At 42.9% G+C, this 15,638-nt stretch overlaps 1 long non-coding RNA gene across 1 annotated transcript in view; it reads left to right on the top strand.

The window, feature by feature from the left end:
- LOC118560160 overlaps positions 1 to 15,638 on the top strand; it is a 61,964-nt gene that overhangs the window by 16,644 nt on the left and 29,682 nt on the right. The window lies entirely within an intron of this gene.

The following is a 15,638-nucleotide window of genomic DNA, read 5'->3' as shown; positions in this document are numbered from 1 at the left end:
TCTGTTTGATTCCTTCTAAAGATTTTTATTTTAGTGTCTTTGCTGTTAAGGTTTTCTGTTCAGGTTTTTCACATCATTCATCAGTATTTTTCTGTGCAACAATAGTTCTCTTAAAGTTAAAATATAAATTGCTCCTAGTTTACTTTGTAGTTTGAACTTTTTTAAATTCCTTTTCTAGCCAATGAGGTTACAGGAGGAAAACTTGATTTATTTAAAAATGTATTTTATTCAAAAATAAGAAAGTTCTTTATGTTTTAAAGCTTTAAGAAGCTTCTTTGTTCTTTAGATTGATCTTTCTGCTAAAATGCAAATAAAATCTTTAGAAGTTCATCAATTCAAACAAATTAAATATTCTTTTCAGTTTCCTTAATGAATGTTAATTAAAAATTGAGTATCCATCCATTTTCTGACCCGCTTTATCCCTCATGGGGTCACGGGGGTTGCTGGTGCCTATTTCCAGCGTTCACTGGGCGAGAAGCGGGGGTACACCCTGGACAGGTCGCCAGTCTGTCGCAGGGCAACACAGAGACAAACAGGACAAACAACCATTCACACACACACACACACACACACACACACACACACACACACACACACACACACACACACACACACACACACACACACACACACACACACACCTAAGGACACTTTAGAGAAGCCAATTAACCTAACAGTCATGTTTTTGTACTGTGGAAGAAGCATGCAATTGAGCATGCAAGTAAAAATGTTTGTTAAAATGTAAATATGCACATGTCTGTGAAATATTGCCAAATAAATCACCATTTTCATGGTTACAACTAAGATCTCAGATGCTTTCATTTACTGAACCTTTGCAGGTGATGAACACAAACCTGAACCCTGGATCTCATCACCAGATGATGCATTTTTCCTGCTAGCAGATAAAAAGTTTTCTCTGATTCTGAAACATATTTATTATACAGTGAATTACACAGAAGGAAAATTTATCATCTGAATCATTTTATTCCCAGTTTACAAACTAGAGCAAGGAAGCTGAACAACAGTAACACCTTATCATCAATCAGCAGTGACTCATAATTAGCATCACTTCACGATTATTATTACAATCCAGACATACAGCTGCTGAAGTTAACAGAAACAACGTTTCCTTAGTCGGTGTTTATCTGGATATCTGGGTTCTCAGCTGGATTTCTACATGTTTGATGGGAAGAAGGTTGTTTCACAGACAGAGGTACAAACTGGGGCCGATTCACAAAGCTGTTTATAGCTGCTAAATGTTTCCTAACCTGTTTCTGTCTGCTTCTAGTTCTGAGACTAGACACAAAGGCAGATCTGCTGCTAAAGGTGCTTCACACAGCAAACTCCTTCTTTGCTGAAGCCGTTTGAGTCCATTTAAAAAAGGCAGTCTGCATGGATTTGTTATCAGGCTGGTGGAGAAACCCTGGACTAGATGATGGAGGGAATGGAGACTGGGATCCTGGTTGCTGACGACGGCCCTCTGACAGACGCCTTTCCTTTGGACATCTTTAACGTGGCTGTGGTGCTGGAGGAGAAGATCAGCCTTCATGACCTCAGAAATGTTCCCAACACCTTTGTTCATGGGAGCAATCTGCTGCCTTGACCTGGAGGATCTCCACCAGATGAAGTCCTTTTTGACTTCCTTCAAAGAGTCATGAAGGTTAAACCAGACCAGAGCTCTGCTAGGATTCATGGACTCAGAAATAAAACACTTAGAAGCTGTAAAAGAATAAAAAAATATAAAGCCTTATGAAAACAAGCCTCAGCCTGTTTAGTTCTCCGTCCGTCCGTCCGTTGTCTTCCGCTTATCCGGGGTCGGGTCGCGGGGGTAGCAGCTTCAGTAGGGAGGCCCAGACGTCCCTCTCCCCGGCCCCGGTTTAGTTCTATTCTGTTCAAATTATTGAAGGTTTTTGTTCTTTACTCATTTGCCACATTCACCAAAGAAAGATAAAAACTGATTTTAAAAAGCTGCAAACACTGTTCTGACCTCCAGCTTTGATCATTTAGAAATTAACATATCTTTGTTTTTACGTCCAGAATTCAGTCTGATGTTGAAGAAAACACATTAGCAGATATTTCATTCATGCAGGTTGACTTTCAGTCCCAATAACCTGAAACAATGAATTATTTTAACTTGATAATGTGAGTGAAATTAATCCAGAAATTTATGCTGGTTAATTTGGGTGAGGGCAGATTTTCTGCTTTTGTAACTTGCAGTATTAAGTTAAAGCAACTTGCAATTCAGTATAAATGACATGTCAGAACTATAATATCACATTAATTTTTTTTTTCCTTTGATGTTAAATCAGCTTGATTTAATTTTTAAATTTAAACAAAGATCACTTCTAAGGACTTTACTTGTATTTTCAAGGCAGCAGGTGAAATCAAAGATGTGTTATTAGAAAGACATTAAAGAGATTATTAAATTGAAGCGATTCTAAAGTTTTTTCTGTTTTGAAAACTAATTTCACTTTTAGAAAATAGCAGAAAGTTTGGACTATTGAAGAAATCCAGTGGTGCACATCCTCCCACAGAGCTTTCCTGAACACACAGTCATAAAATAGATGTTCTGTCGACTCAGCATCCCCGTCACTAAATGAACGAGTTTAATTATCAACAGCAAAACAACGTCTGAGGGATTCTCTTGAGGTTAAACACATGACAAGATTTAGAAGTGGATTTCCTTCACTTTTGGTGGAATGAGAAGATTAAAATAAATTGTTCAGATTTTTGTTTCTGTTAATCATCTGAGAATAAATGTGAGACATTATCTGGATTTAATACAGGAGAAAACAAAGCTCTGGTAAAGAATATTTTAGAATTTGTGAGTTTATTTGTAATGTTTTGCCCATTAAACGAAAGCACAGGAAGGACAGAGGTTTTGAAAAATATAGTTTGCTTTTAATACATTATTTGAGAGATAGTTTTAGTATTTTTTTTTTACTCTTTATATATTTTCAGGTTATGTTTAGCTGAGGATGATGTAATATTTGAGGATCGGAGCCCAGGAATGACCAGAGACAAGGCTGGGAACGTGGAGGAGACAAGAAGGTGGATGGAGGATGTTTGATAGTCTAGGAAGTAAACTGGAATTGGAGGAAAATAGTTTATGTCATGGTGCGGTTTTGGCTTGGCTGTTTCCCCTGTTATTCTCCAGCACCTCCTCCTCTCACACAGCTCAGCCTCCACTCCCTCAGCAATCAGTCACACCTGGTAGGCACCAATACGTCAGAACTCACTCCACCTGCCAGCCTCTCTACTAAAGCCTCCCTCAGTCTTCTCTTCCCCTCCGCCTCGTCTTCACTCCTCACTTCCACCACGCCTGTCAGGTCCAGCACTCTCGTTGCTGCGCTGCTGGATCTCTGCCCTATGTCCTGGAAAACTCTCTCATCTGCACCTCTGGTTCCACAGCAGCCCAGCGCCTCCAGGAACGCTCTCTGTTGCTGAACCTCAGGTTCTTCAAAAGTCCTGGCAGCTCCAAGAATTCTCCTCGTGGTCCTGCTCGGATTGCTATCCGCCGTTCTCCGGTTTCCTCCAGTCGGCCTGCTCCTGCACTATCTACTCCAGTCCGGTACCTGACTCTGGTTTTCACCATGCACAACTCATTTATTGAAATTAACTCTCAAAACAAGCTGTGTGTGTGTGTGTGTGTGTGTGTGTGTGTGTGTGTGTGTGTGTGTGTGTGTGTGTGTGTGTGTGTGTGTGTGTGTGTGTGTGCTCTGTCCGGGTTCATGAAACAAATCATGACAGTTTGGATGAAGAAAGAGTTGCTCATAGGAAGGTAGTGAGGGAGGATTTTAAAATATTACTCAAACTCAGGCCAGAGGATGACCATGGAGGGAACCTGAGCCCCAGTATATGTTCTGGAGATGTAGAAACGGTGAAGATGTTCAGAGATGGAAATTGAAAGATAAAACAGTTTCCATCTCGCCAGCTAATAAATAAGGCGTTAAATGTTTTAAAGCCTTTACAAAAAGGTGGTGATAGAGAGAAAAAAACTGGAGAAACAAAAGTTTGTCAGGATCCAAGGTTGCTGTGGTGTTTTTCTTCCATCTAGCCACCAGAGGGCGGTGTGGAGCAGCTGCTGGTTTCCTCTGTTAATCTTCAGCATCAGCTGCTCTACTTAAAGCTTTAGTTGGTAGTTGTTTTGAAGGTGCCGCCTCCTCCTCCTCCTCCTCCTCCTCCTCCTCCTCCTCCTCCTCCTCCTCCTCCTCCTCCTTCTCCTCCTCCCCATGTCAATGCTCCGCTCAAAGCCACATTCATAAAAGAGAAAATATTGGAGAAACTTCTGTGAAACAATCAAGAAAGAAATTAAAGTTGACAGAATATGAGTGATTAAACTGTTAAATAGCAAAAGAATATGAATACCCAATAACAAATATAGATAAAGGAATATTTAAAAAGATAAAGCTGAATTATTGGCAAAAACATTAAGTAGGATTAATAACTTTAGTGATGGAAGAAAAGAGATGGAAGTAACAAACTGAAGCATTAAACTTTACAAAAGAATATTGATAAAACTGATATCTTACTAAACTTATCATTTAACAAAGCTGATCAGAACCGCGCCATCAGAAAGACTAAGAGCACAGCACCAGGAAAAGATGGACCACCTCAGTTAATCCTCCACAGACGTCGTCTTAGAGCGGCTGAACACAAAGCTGGAAGGAGTCAGCCATTGTTGCTATAGTCAAACCAGGAAAAGAAGACACAAACCTGAAATTTATAGACCCACTGATTTAACATTGAATATGTGTGAGTTTCCCCGTCCTCATCACCTGGATCCTGTTAGTGAGGAAGTCACTGATCCAGAGCGGTGCTGATAATCCCAGGTTGTGGAGCTTCAGGACCAGCATGTCTGGGAGCTCAGAGGGAAAGGCTGAGCTGGAGTCAACATGGAGACCACAATGTAAAAATGTAAATTATTAACAATGTTAAATACTTCTTAGAATTTAAAGCACTGTACTCATTGCTTTGTTCATTAGTTTTGCCCTATTTAACTGTTTAGTAACGTGGATAATAACTATTAAAGTCCTCTACATCTCCTCTTTATGCTCCAAAACGAGCTGTGAGAGTTTTACATACAGTCAGAATTTCTGACAACAACACTTTATTCTTACAGTCCAAATTGCTAAAATTTCTTTGATTTAGATGATTTTCCTGCACAATTTCTATGTAAAGCGAATAAAAATATATATTATCTGCTAACATCCAAAAACTCTTCACTTGAGTTCCCCTACATTTCTATCAGCAGATATTAACTATAATGTGAGACTTGACACAGCATATGTGACTGAAAAGACTAAATGTTATTTGACTCCTAGAGTGATCTACAGTAATGTAAAGTGTGACCTTTACACATTTGTTATGCATGTAGAAAAGGAGATTTAGTATAAGCTGTATTTATATGAGGTAAGCATATTTTGTCCAACATGAAAATGCATGTGTGACCCCTAGTTTTTCATTCATTTCCGATCCAGCAGGTTGACATCATGACAGACACTTTCTGGCTCTCTGTATTTATTCTAACAAGAGGCAATATAACAAGTTGGTGTTTAGCAGCGCCAGCAGCTTATTTATTTATAACTTATTATTTATTTAACACAAATAGCAATGAATACATTGTGCTAAAGGAAAAAGAACACACATATTTAACATTCAAAGACTATTATACAGTTAGCGACTGAATTGTTACTTTGTATCAAAAAGTAAAACATACCTAACAAGAGACAATGAAACAAGTTGGTGTTTAGCAGCTCCAGCAGCTTCTGCTCCTATACATCAAATAAAATACAATAAATAACTTTAAACAAACTACAGAGTAATGGCTTCAAATGAACAGCTGACAAAACAGTTAACAGTTACATTTAAGAAAGCTGAAAAGCACAACATTAACTACGATAACAGTTTAAAACATTTACAAAAACATGGCAAAATTAAACATGAAACAAAGTATATATTAAAAGTTGTCTAAAATGTATGTTAAAAGATAATATTTATAAAGAAAACACAGAGCTGATCCTAATACAGACCACAGTAACAGATGGCGACAGAAAAAAAGAGCTGACTGTTACTGTTTTCTATGGTAACCACCAACTGACAAGAGTAACATAAAAAAACTTATATAGCAATGAAAGCAGAACTTTTTTAGGCTAAATAGAATGAATTCAAAGAATTAATAATCCAATTTGGACTAACTTCACATGTATAATAATGTTAAAGTAAAACAAGGTTACACATGTAATTCCTAAAACTGGTTTTGTGTCTTCTAGCACATCATGAAAGTGGAAGCAAGGAAAGCACGGCACATCTTCATCCACATGGATGAGGCTGGCCTGAAGCTAACACAACACAGAAGCAGTGGCTGACATCTTCAGTCACAGAGCTCCAGTTAAAGAGCCGGGCCAACGGGACGGGAACATTTCCATGGTGCTGCTGTCTCTGAGGATGCTGCAGTCCTATTATTGGACCATACGATGTATTGTCACCTTTCTGGCTGCTATGGATTGAACATGTGACGACATAACAGCAGAGATCGGACCAGAAACTAAAAGATTCTTTCCAAGCTGCATCTTCAGAGCAGATATTCGTTGTGATGTGGATGAGAATTTGTGGCCAGAAACATCAGCAGTTGTAGGAAGACTGCTTTGTAATTCCTGCAGCACTGCATGGACAGTTCTCCATCAGCACATTATCCTGTGTTCATATTTCTGCTTTTGTATTGTTTATTCTTTGTGCAAAGCAGCGCAGTCTTTTCTGTATCGTCATGATTCAGGTCTGTCAACAGATTACAGGAAAAGTGTAGGAGCCATAAATGAAAAGTTGATTTCATGTTCGTTTGTCTGGGTTTAGAGCTGTTTTGTTTTTGTTTGGTTGTTTGTCTGTGGAGGTACGGGTAAACAGGATGTGGGCGGAGATTGGTAGTTGGGTATATTACTCACCTGTTGGAGTGTCACAGTAAGAGTGGGTGAGAGGACCGCTGTATTTTTTGTTGACTGCCATACAGATCGCTGTGATTAACGTTTTATCAATATATATTTTGGATACGTTATTCATTTATTTAACTTTGTTAATAAGGTTTACACATCAGCACCACTGGATCTCAGCGGATTCCCCTTTTTTGTCAACGAACGCGTCAGACAAGGAACGGCCGACCTCAGCCTCTCAGCATCTTTGTTTCCTGAAGTTGCTGCAGTAAAAAGCATAAATGGGAATCCTGTCCAGTCTCTTGCAATCAATCTCCCCACATATACTCATATATTTACAACACTTATCTTAAAACCTTTAGACAGAGCTTACATCTAAGCCTCCCTCCAGAGTACCCTGTTGTCCTGACAGCATGACTGTTTTATCTGTAATCCATGGTGTTTCTCAGCAAGAACTGAGGGGATGTGAGGCTGGGAGCAGCCAGAAATAATGGCTCAGTCATAATCGTCTGGCTGCTGAGTGAACATAACTCAGGGTTTGTATTGCTGATGAAACCTAAAATAAGAGATTATTGTTAGTTTGTGGCACTTTTTAAAGAACAAAAGCCTTGCTTGAGCTTCTTAAGTTTTTGAACCAAGCAGAGAAATGTTCTTCACAAGCAACTTAGGCAATGCAGATTTATTTGTGTAGTGTCATGATTTGTCTTTGGATGAACCCGGACACAGCACGCACACACAGAGCTAGTTCTTGAAGTGAGTTTTACTGTACAGTTTGGAAGGTGAATGACGAGAGGAACCAGAGTCTTTTATGGACGGAGATGAAGGGTGCAGAAGCTGGCTGACAGGAAGAACGCGGGGAGACTGACCAGGGAGGTACGCCGGAGCTGAAGGCTTGAGACCGGGGTGGAGCACTTGAGACCAGAATATCCGAACCGGGAGCTTGAGACCGTGGAACATGTACTTGAGACCGATGAACTGCTGGAGAACGTGAGACCGTGGAACTGAACTTGTTGGATCTTGAGAACGTGGAGCGGCTGGGGAAACTTGAGAACGGAGTTGAGAACTTGAGTGGAGCAGAGCTGAGCAGAGTCTTAGGGAATGACGTGAACAAAACCCGGGTTGAAGTAACGTCTTCAGGTTGACTGTAACAAAAACGGAGCTGACACTGGATACTGGCAGGAACTGAGCAGGAGTGAACACTACGGACCGGCGACGAGAGCAGAATGAGGTGAGTTTAAATAAGGGTGGAACCGGGTGAGAGCAGTTGAAGGTTGATTGCAGCCTGACAGGTGGATCTAATCATTCTGAGCAGGGAAGGGAGAGAGGCAGCGAGGCACAGACTGCAGCCTACAAGCTGCATCCTGACATGTAGCACATTTCATTTATAAGACAATTCAAAGTGCTCTAGATAAAAAGATTTACATATATTAACTGTCATGATCCTTGGGTGCTTGTGTTTTATTTTTGAATAATGTCGTCCTTAGTTATTTATCCTTTAGTGCTTCACTGTGTGATTCAGGTAGTAGTTTCTGTTAGATTTCTGATTGCCATGTGATCTCTTCTCTCCCTCACCTTCTTTTATCTCACCTGTCACTTATTTCACTGCTTTCCCTGCCCTCCTGCTTTCCTCTATGCTCTTCCCCGTCTATTTAAATCACCTGTTACTCTGCTTTCATGTTGGATCCTCCGTTGTGAAATCCCTCTGTTGTGTCACTTCCTGCTTCCCTGTCAAACCTACCGCTGTAAGTTATTTCCTTAGTGACATCTCATCATGGTTCTTTTCTACGCTTTGATCCTACACCTGCCTCAGAATTCATGAAATGAAAAATGTTTAACAACTAATATTTAAAACACATTTATGAAATAAATGCTACAGTGCATAGTGGTAGATTGCTGAAATGCAGCAGTAAATAAAATGGTCTTCAATGTTGGCTTAAACCAAATGAGAACTTCATCAGCTGTGATGCATTCAGGGAATTTCATTCCACGGCAGTGGAGCGTAAAAGCTGGACGCTCCCTCATCGTGTTTTTTATTATGAGTATTATCAACAATTCTAACAATTCTAACTGGACATTATAAGATAAGATAAGATAGTCTTTATGGATCTCACATCGGCTCAATAGTCAGTCAATAGTAAGGAGTAGGAAAGGGTGCATCAATTAGATACAGTGGAACAAAAAGAAAATGAGAAAAACATAAGAATATAAAAAAAATAATACAAAAGAAGTCGGAGTAGGCAGATGATGTCATGTGCACTTCCCGGTTACACACACACACACACACACACACACACACACACACACACACATATATATATATATATATATATATATATATATATATATATATATATATATATATATATATATACAGGGTGCGATTTGCTGGGGGGGATTCCCCCCCCCCCTCTGGTTGTGACGTCCCCCCCTCTGGTCATTCGTGGTTTATCCCTGGGGGGATACATTCCTCCCCCTTCTGATCTGAATAAGTCATATTATTAGGGTTTTAATGTTCTAAGTCGCTGTGAGGGACTTTCGTAATTTGGAAAATGAGCGCAAAATGTTCCGTGTAGACTTTTTATTTAAGATCTTAAACAGAAGCTGCGCTTAACCTATGAAATCTGGCAGGGCTAGGACATTAGCCAATCAGAAGGAGAGTAGGGCGGGTCTTTGCAAAGTGGAAATCTACTAGTCTGAGGTTTATCGGTGTTTAATCATTTTAACTTTTAAAAGAAAATATCAAACTGACCACAGTTGCATGAATAAAAGTAGCGGTAGTCAAAGGTTTTCTTTGGATTTATATAAACCAGCAGGTCAGAAAGTTCAGTGCATAAAACAGCTGACAACAACTTTCCTCGGTAAGTGTGTCTGTTGCTGTTATGTTTTATTTAATCATCTGCTGTACTTGTAGCCAGCAGATGAAAAAATAAATTATAGACATTATCAACAAGTGTGAAAATAAAATATCAACTGACTGGAATGAAACTGACATGGCATTGATCAAAAGTTTAATCAACAGTATTATAAAACCATTTAAATAGATCTTCAACTTATCTTTCCTCACTGATTTATTTCATTAAAAGATGAAAAATTTTAAAGTCATTAAAATATTTAAATCCGCAGAGAAACACCATTTTACTAATTGCAATAAATTTCATTACTTTGTCCATTCATCCATCCATCGTCTTATCTGGGGTCGGGTCGCGGGGGTAGCAGCTTCAGTAGGGAGGCCCAGACGTCTCTCTCCCCAGCCACTTAGGCCAGCTCCTCAGGAGGAATCCCAAGTCGTTCCCAGGCCAGCTGGGAGACATAGTTCCTCCAGCGTGTCCTGGGTCTTCCTCTGGGTCTCCTCCTGGTGGGACGTGCCCGGAACACCTCACCAGGGAGGCGTCCAGGAGGCATCCTGACCAGATGCCCGAGCCACCTCAACTGGCTCCTCTCGACGTGGAGGAGCAGCGGCTCTACTCTGAGTCCTCCCCGGATGACTGAGCTCCTCACCTTATCTCTAAGGGAGAGCCCAGACACACAACGGAGAAAACTCATTTCAGCCGCTTGTATCCGGGATCTCGTTCTTTCGGTCACGAGCTCGTGACCATAGATGAAGGTAGGAACGTAGATCGACCGGTAAATTGAGAGCTTTGCCCTTTGGCTCAGCTCTCTCTTTACCACAATGAACCGGTACAGCACCCGCTTCACAGCAGACGCCGCACCAATCCGCCCGTCGATCTCCCGCTCCATCTTCCCCTCATTCGTGAACAAGACCCCAAGATACTTGAACTCCTCCACTAGGGGCAGCACATCCTCCCCAACCCGGAGAAGGCACTCTACCCTTTTCCGGTTCAAAACCATGGTCTCGGATTTGGAGGCACTGATTTTCATCCCGGCCGCTTCGCACTCGGCTGCGAACCGCTCTAGTGAGAGCTGTAGATCACGCCCTGATGAAGCCAACAGGACCACGGCATCCGCGAATAGCAGAGACACAATCCTAAGGCCACCAAAACGGATCCCCTCAACACCTTGGCTGCGCCTAGAAATTCTGTCCATAAAAGTTATGAACAGAATCGGTGACAAAGGGCAACCTTGGCGGAGTCCAACTCTCACTGGAAACGAGTTCGACTTACTGCCGGCAATGCGGACCAGACTCTGACACCGGTCGTAAAGAGACCTGACAGCCCTTATTAAAGGGCCCGGTACTCCATACTCCTGGAGTACCCCCTACAGGATCCCTCGAGGGACACGGTCAAATGCCTTCTCCAGATCCACAAAACACATGTAGACTGGTTGGGCAAACTCCCATGCCCCCTCCAGAATCCTGCTGAGGGTGTAGAGGTGATCCAGTGTTCCACGGCCAGGACGAAAACCACACTGCTCTTCCTGAATCCGAGATTCAACTATCCGATGGACCCTCCTTTCCAGAACCCCTCAATAGACCTTACCAGGGAGGCTTAAGAGTGTGATTCCTCTGTAGTTGGAACACACCCTCCGGTCCCCCTTTTTAAATAGGGGGACCACAACCCCAGTCTGCCAATCCAGGGGAACTGCCCCCGATGTCCACGCAATGCTGCAGAGCCGTGTTAACCAACGCAGCCCCACAATATCCAGAGCCTTAAGGTACTCAGGGCGAATCTCATCCATCCCGGGGCCTTGTCACAGAGGAGCTTTTTAACCACCTCGGCGACCTCAGCACCAGAGATGGGAGAACCCGACCTTAGGCTCTGCTTCCGCAATGGAAGACGTGTTGGTGGGATTAAGGAGGTCTTCGAAGTATTCTGCCCACCGACGCACGACGTCCCGAGTCGAGGTCAGCAGCACACCACCCCCACTGTAAACAGTGTTGGTACTGCATTGCTTCCCACTCCTAAGACGCCGGATAGTGGACCAGAATCGCTTTGAAGCTATACGGAAGTCTTTCTCCATGGCCTCTCCGAACTCTTCCCACGGCTGGTCGCCGAGGTTTTGCCTCGGCGACCAGCCGAGCTGCCCGCAGAGGTTTTGCCTCTGCGGGCTTCGACTGCCTGTACACATCAGCTGCTTCCGGAGTCCCACAGGCCAAAAAAGCCCGGTAGGACTCCTTCAGCTTGACGGCTTCCCTCACCACTGGTGTCCACCAGCGTGTTCAAGAGTTGCCGCCGCGACATGCACCGACAATCTTGCGGCCACAGCTCAGACTAGCCGCCTCAACAATAGAGGCACGGAACACGGTCCACTCGGACTCAATGTCCCCCGCCTCCCTTGGGACGTGTTCAAAGCTCTTCTGGAGGTGGGAGTTAAAGCTCTGTCTAGTGGGGAACTCTGCCAGACGTTCCCAGCAAACCCTTACAGTACGTTTGGGCCTGCCAGGTCTGACCGGCTTCCTCCCCCACCATCGGAGGCAACTCACCACCAGGTAGTGGTCGGTGGAGAGCTCCGCCCCTCTCTTCACCCGAGTGTCCAAGACATGCGGCCGCAGGTCAGATGAAACGACAACAAAGTCGATCATCGAACTGCGACCTAGGGTGTCCTGGTGCCAAGAGCACATATGGACACCCTTATGCTTGAACATGATGTTCGTGATGGGCAATCCGTGACGAGCACAGAAGTCCAACAACAAAACACCACTCGAGTTCAGATCAGGTGGGCCATTCCTCCCAACCACGCCTCTCCAGGTCTCACTGTCATTGCCCACGTAAGCGTTGAAGTCCCCCAGCAAAACGAGGGAGTACCCAGGAGGGGCACTCTCCAGTACCCCTTCCAAGGACTCCAAAAAGGATGGGTAATCTGAACTGCTGTTTGGCGCATAAGCACAAACAACAGTCAGAACCCGTCCCCCAACACGTATGTGGAGGGAGGCCACCCTCTTATTCACCAGGGTGAACCCCAATGTGCAGGCACCGAGATGAGGGGCAACAAGTATATCCACCCCAGCTCGGCGCCTCTCACCATGCACAACTCCAGAGTGGAAGAATGTCCAGCCCCTCTCAAGGAGACTGGTTCCAGAGCCAGAGCGGTGCGTCGAGGTGTGCCCGACTATCTCTAGTCGGAACCTCTCAACCTCGCACACATGCTCCGGCTCCTTCCCCACCAGAGAGGTGACATTCCACGTCCCAAGAGCCAGCTTCTGCAGCCAAGGATCAGAACGCCAAGGTCCCCGCCCTCTACTGCCACCCGTTATATAATGCACCCGAACCCTTTGGCCCCTCCGACAGGTGGTGAGCCCATTGGAAGGGGGACCCATGTTTCCTCTGCGGGCTGAGCCCGGCCGGGCTCCATGGGCAAAAGCCTGGCCACCAGGCGCTCGCCAACGTGCCCCACCTCCAGGCCTGGCTCCAGAGTGGGGGCCCGGTGACCCGCGTCTGGGCGAAGGAACACAACGTCCATTGTTTGTATTCATCATAAGGGGGGTTTTGGGCTGCTCTTTGTCTGGTCCCTCACCTAGGACCTGTCTGCCTTGGGTGACCCTACTAGGGGCTTAAAGCCCCTGACAGCATAGCTCCTAGGATCATAGGGACACTCAAACCCCTCCACCGTGGTAAGGTGGCAGCCCACGGAGAGGCATTGACAACCCTAATTGACATTACTTTGTCAATTTTCCAAAATCCCAGAAAAACTATTTAAAGCTGACCCTCCGCAGAGTTAGAGTAGCATATTTTTCATCATTAATTGAAGAGAATAAAAATAATCCTAGACTTCTCTTTAGTACAGTTGCCAAACTTACCCAGAGCCACAGCTCTGTTGATCCATCCATTCCCTTAGCTCTTAGTAGTAATGATTTTATGGGATTCTTCATAAATAAAATTGATGCCATTAAAAATAAAATATTTGGCATCCTCCCAAACATGATTACCTCGTCCTCAGTAAGTGAGGCAGCATTGGAGGAATCTTTAGAATCTGCGCAGTGTTTGAACTGTTTAGAAGCAGTAGAGCTTTCTGAGCTATCTAAAATTTTAGCTTCATCTAAACCGTCTACCTGTATGTTAGACCCAATCCCAACCAAGTTGTTTAAGGACATATTCCCTTTGATCAGTGGCACTATTTTAGACATGATTAATCTATCCTTAGTAAATGGATATGTACCACAGGTTTTGAAAGTAGCTGTTATTAAACCTTTACTTAAGAAACCTTCTCTTGATCAAGATGAGTTAGTAAATTACAGACCTATATCTAATCTTCTTTTCTTATCTAAAATTCTTGAGAAAGTAGTTGCTAATCAACTTTGTGAACATTTACAAAGTAATGACCTACTTGAGGAGTTTCAGTCAGGCTTCAGAGCTCATCATAGCACTGAAACAGCTCTGGTGAAGGTCACTAATGATATTCTCATGGCCTCAGATAATGGACTTGTGTCTATACTTGTCCTGTTAGATCTCAGTGCTGCATTTGATACAGTTGATCACAATATTCTCCTACAAAGACTTGAACATACTGTAGGGATTAAGGGGAAAGCATTAGGCTGGTTTAAATCTTATCTGTCAGACAGATTCCAATTTGTTCATGTTAATAATAAATCTTCCTCAAACTCTAGGGTCACCTGTGGAGTACCACAGGGTTCAGTCCTTGGACCAATTCTCTTTACTATATATATGCTTCCGATAGGCAAAATTATCAGACAGCATGGGATTAATTTCCACTGTTATGCTGATGATACTCAGCTATATTTATCCATAAATCCTGATGAATCCAATCAATTACTTCGACTGCAGTCATGTCTTGATGACATCAAAAGCTGGATGACTTTAAATTTCCTGCATCTAAATTCTGACAAGACCGAAGTTTTAATCTTTGGGCCAGATTCCTCAAAAAATAAACTTCTTAACCAATCACTTAATCTGGGTGGCGTTAACCTGGCCTCTGGTAATAAAGTAAAAAATCTTGGTGTTATTTTTGACCAAGACATGTCATTTAAATCCCATATTAAACAGGTTTCCAGAGTTTCCTTTTTTCACCTCCGGAATATCGCCAAAATTAGAAACATTCTGTCCAGGAGTGATGCTGAAAAACTGGTCCATGCATTTGTTACTTCAAGGCTGGACTATTGTAATTCTTTACTATCAGGAAGTCCACAAAATGCAGTTCAAAGCCTTCAGCTGATCCAAAATGCTGCAGCAAGAGTTCTGATGAAAATCAACAAGAGGGATCATATTTCTCCAATTTTAGCTTCCCTTCATTGGCTTCCTGTTAAATCAAGAATAGAATTTAAAATTCTTCTTCTAACGTATAAAGCCCTTAATAATCAAGCTCCATCATATATCAGAGCTCTGATTACCCCGTATGTTCCTAACAGAGCACTTCGCTCTCAGACCGCAGGTCTGCTGGTGGTTCCTAGAGTCTCTAAAAGTAGAATGGGAGGCAGATCCTTTAGCTATCAGGCTCCTCTCCTGTGGAACCAACTCCCAGTTTTGGTCCGTGAGGCAGACACCCTGTCTACTTTTAAGACTAGGCTTAAAACTTTTCTTTTTGACAAAAATTATAACTAGTGACTCATGTTACTCTCAGCTACCTTTATAGTTTTACTGCTATAGGCTTAGGTTACTGGAGTATATCAGGATCTAATTTTCTCACTATATTGAGTTCTACTGTTCTTCAATTATGCATTATGTGTTGTCATTTCTGCTTTAACTTTCTGTTCTCTCTCTTTTCTCTTCATAGTAGGTACACCTGGTCTGGCGTTCTGTTAACTGTGACATCATCCAGAGAAGACGGCTCACCTGCTACTACCATCTAATGTAGAACAGA

This window comes from Fundulus heteroclitus, unplaced genomic scaffold, assembly GCF_011125445.2.
Source record: "Fundulus heteroclitus isolate FHET01 unplaced genomic scaffold, MU-UCD_Fhet_4.1 scaffold_390, whole genome shotgun sequence".
NCBI classification, from domain to species: domain Eukaryota; kingdom Metazoa; phylum Chordata; class Actinopteri; order Cyprinodontiformes; family Fundulidae; genus Fundulus; species Fundulus heteroclitus.
Note: the sequence above shows the minus strand (reverse complement) of the source record. Positions and strands in the feature narration are given on the sequence as shown.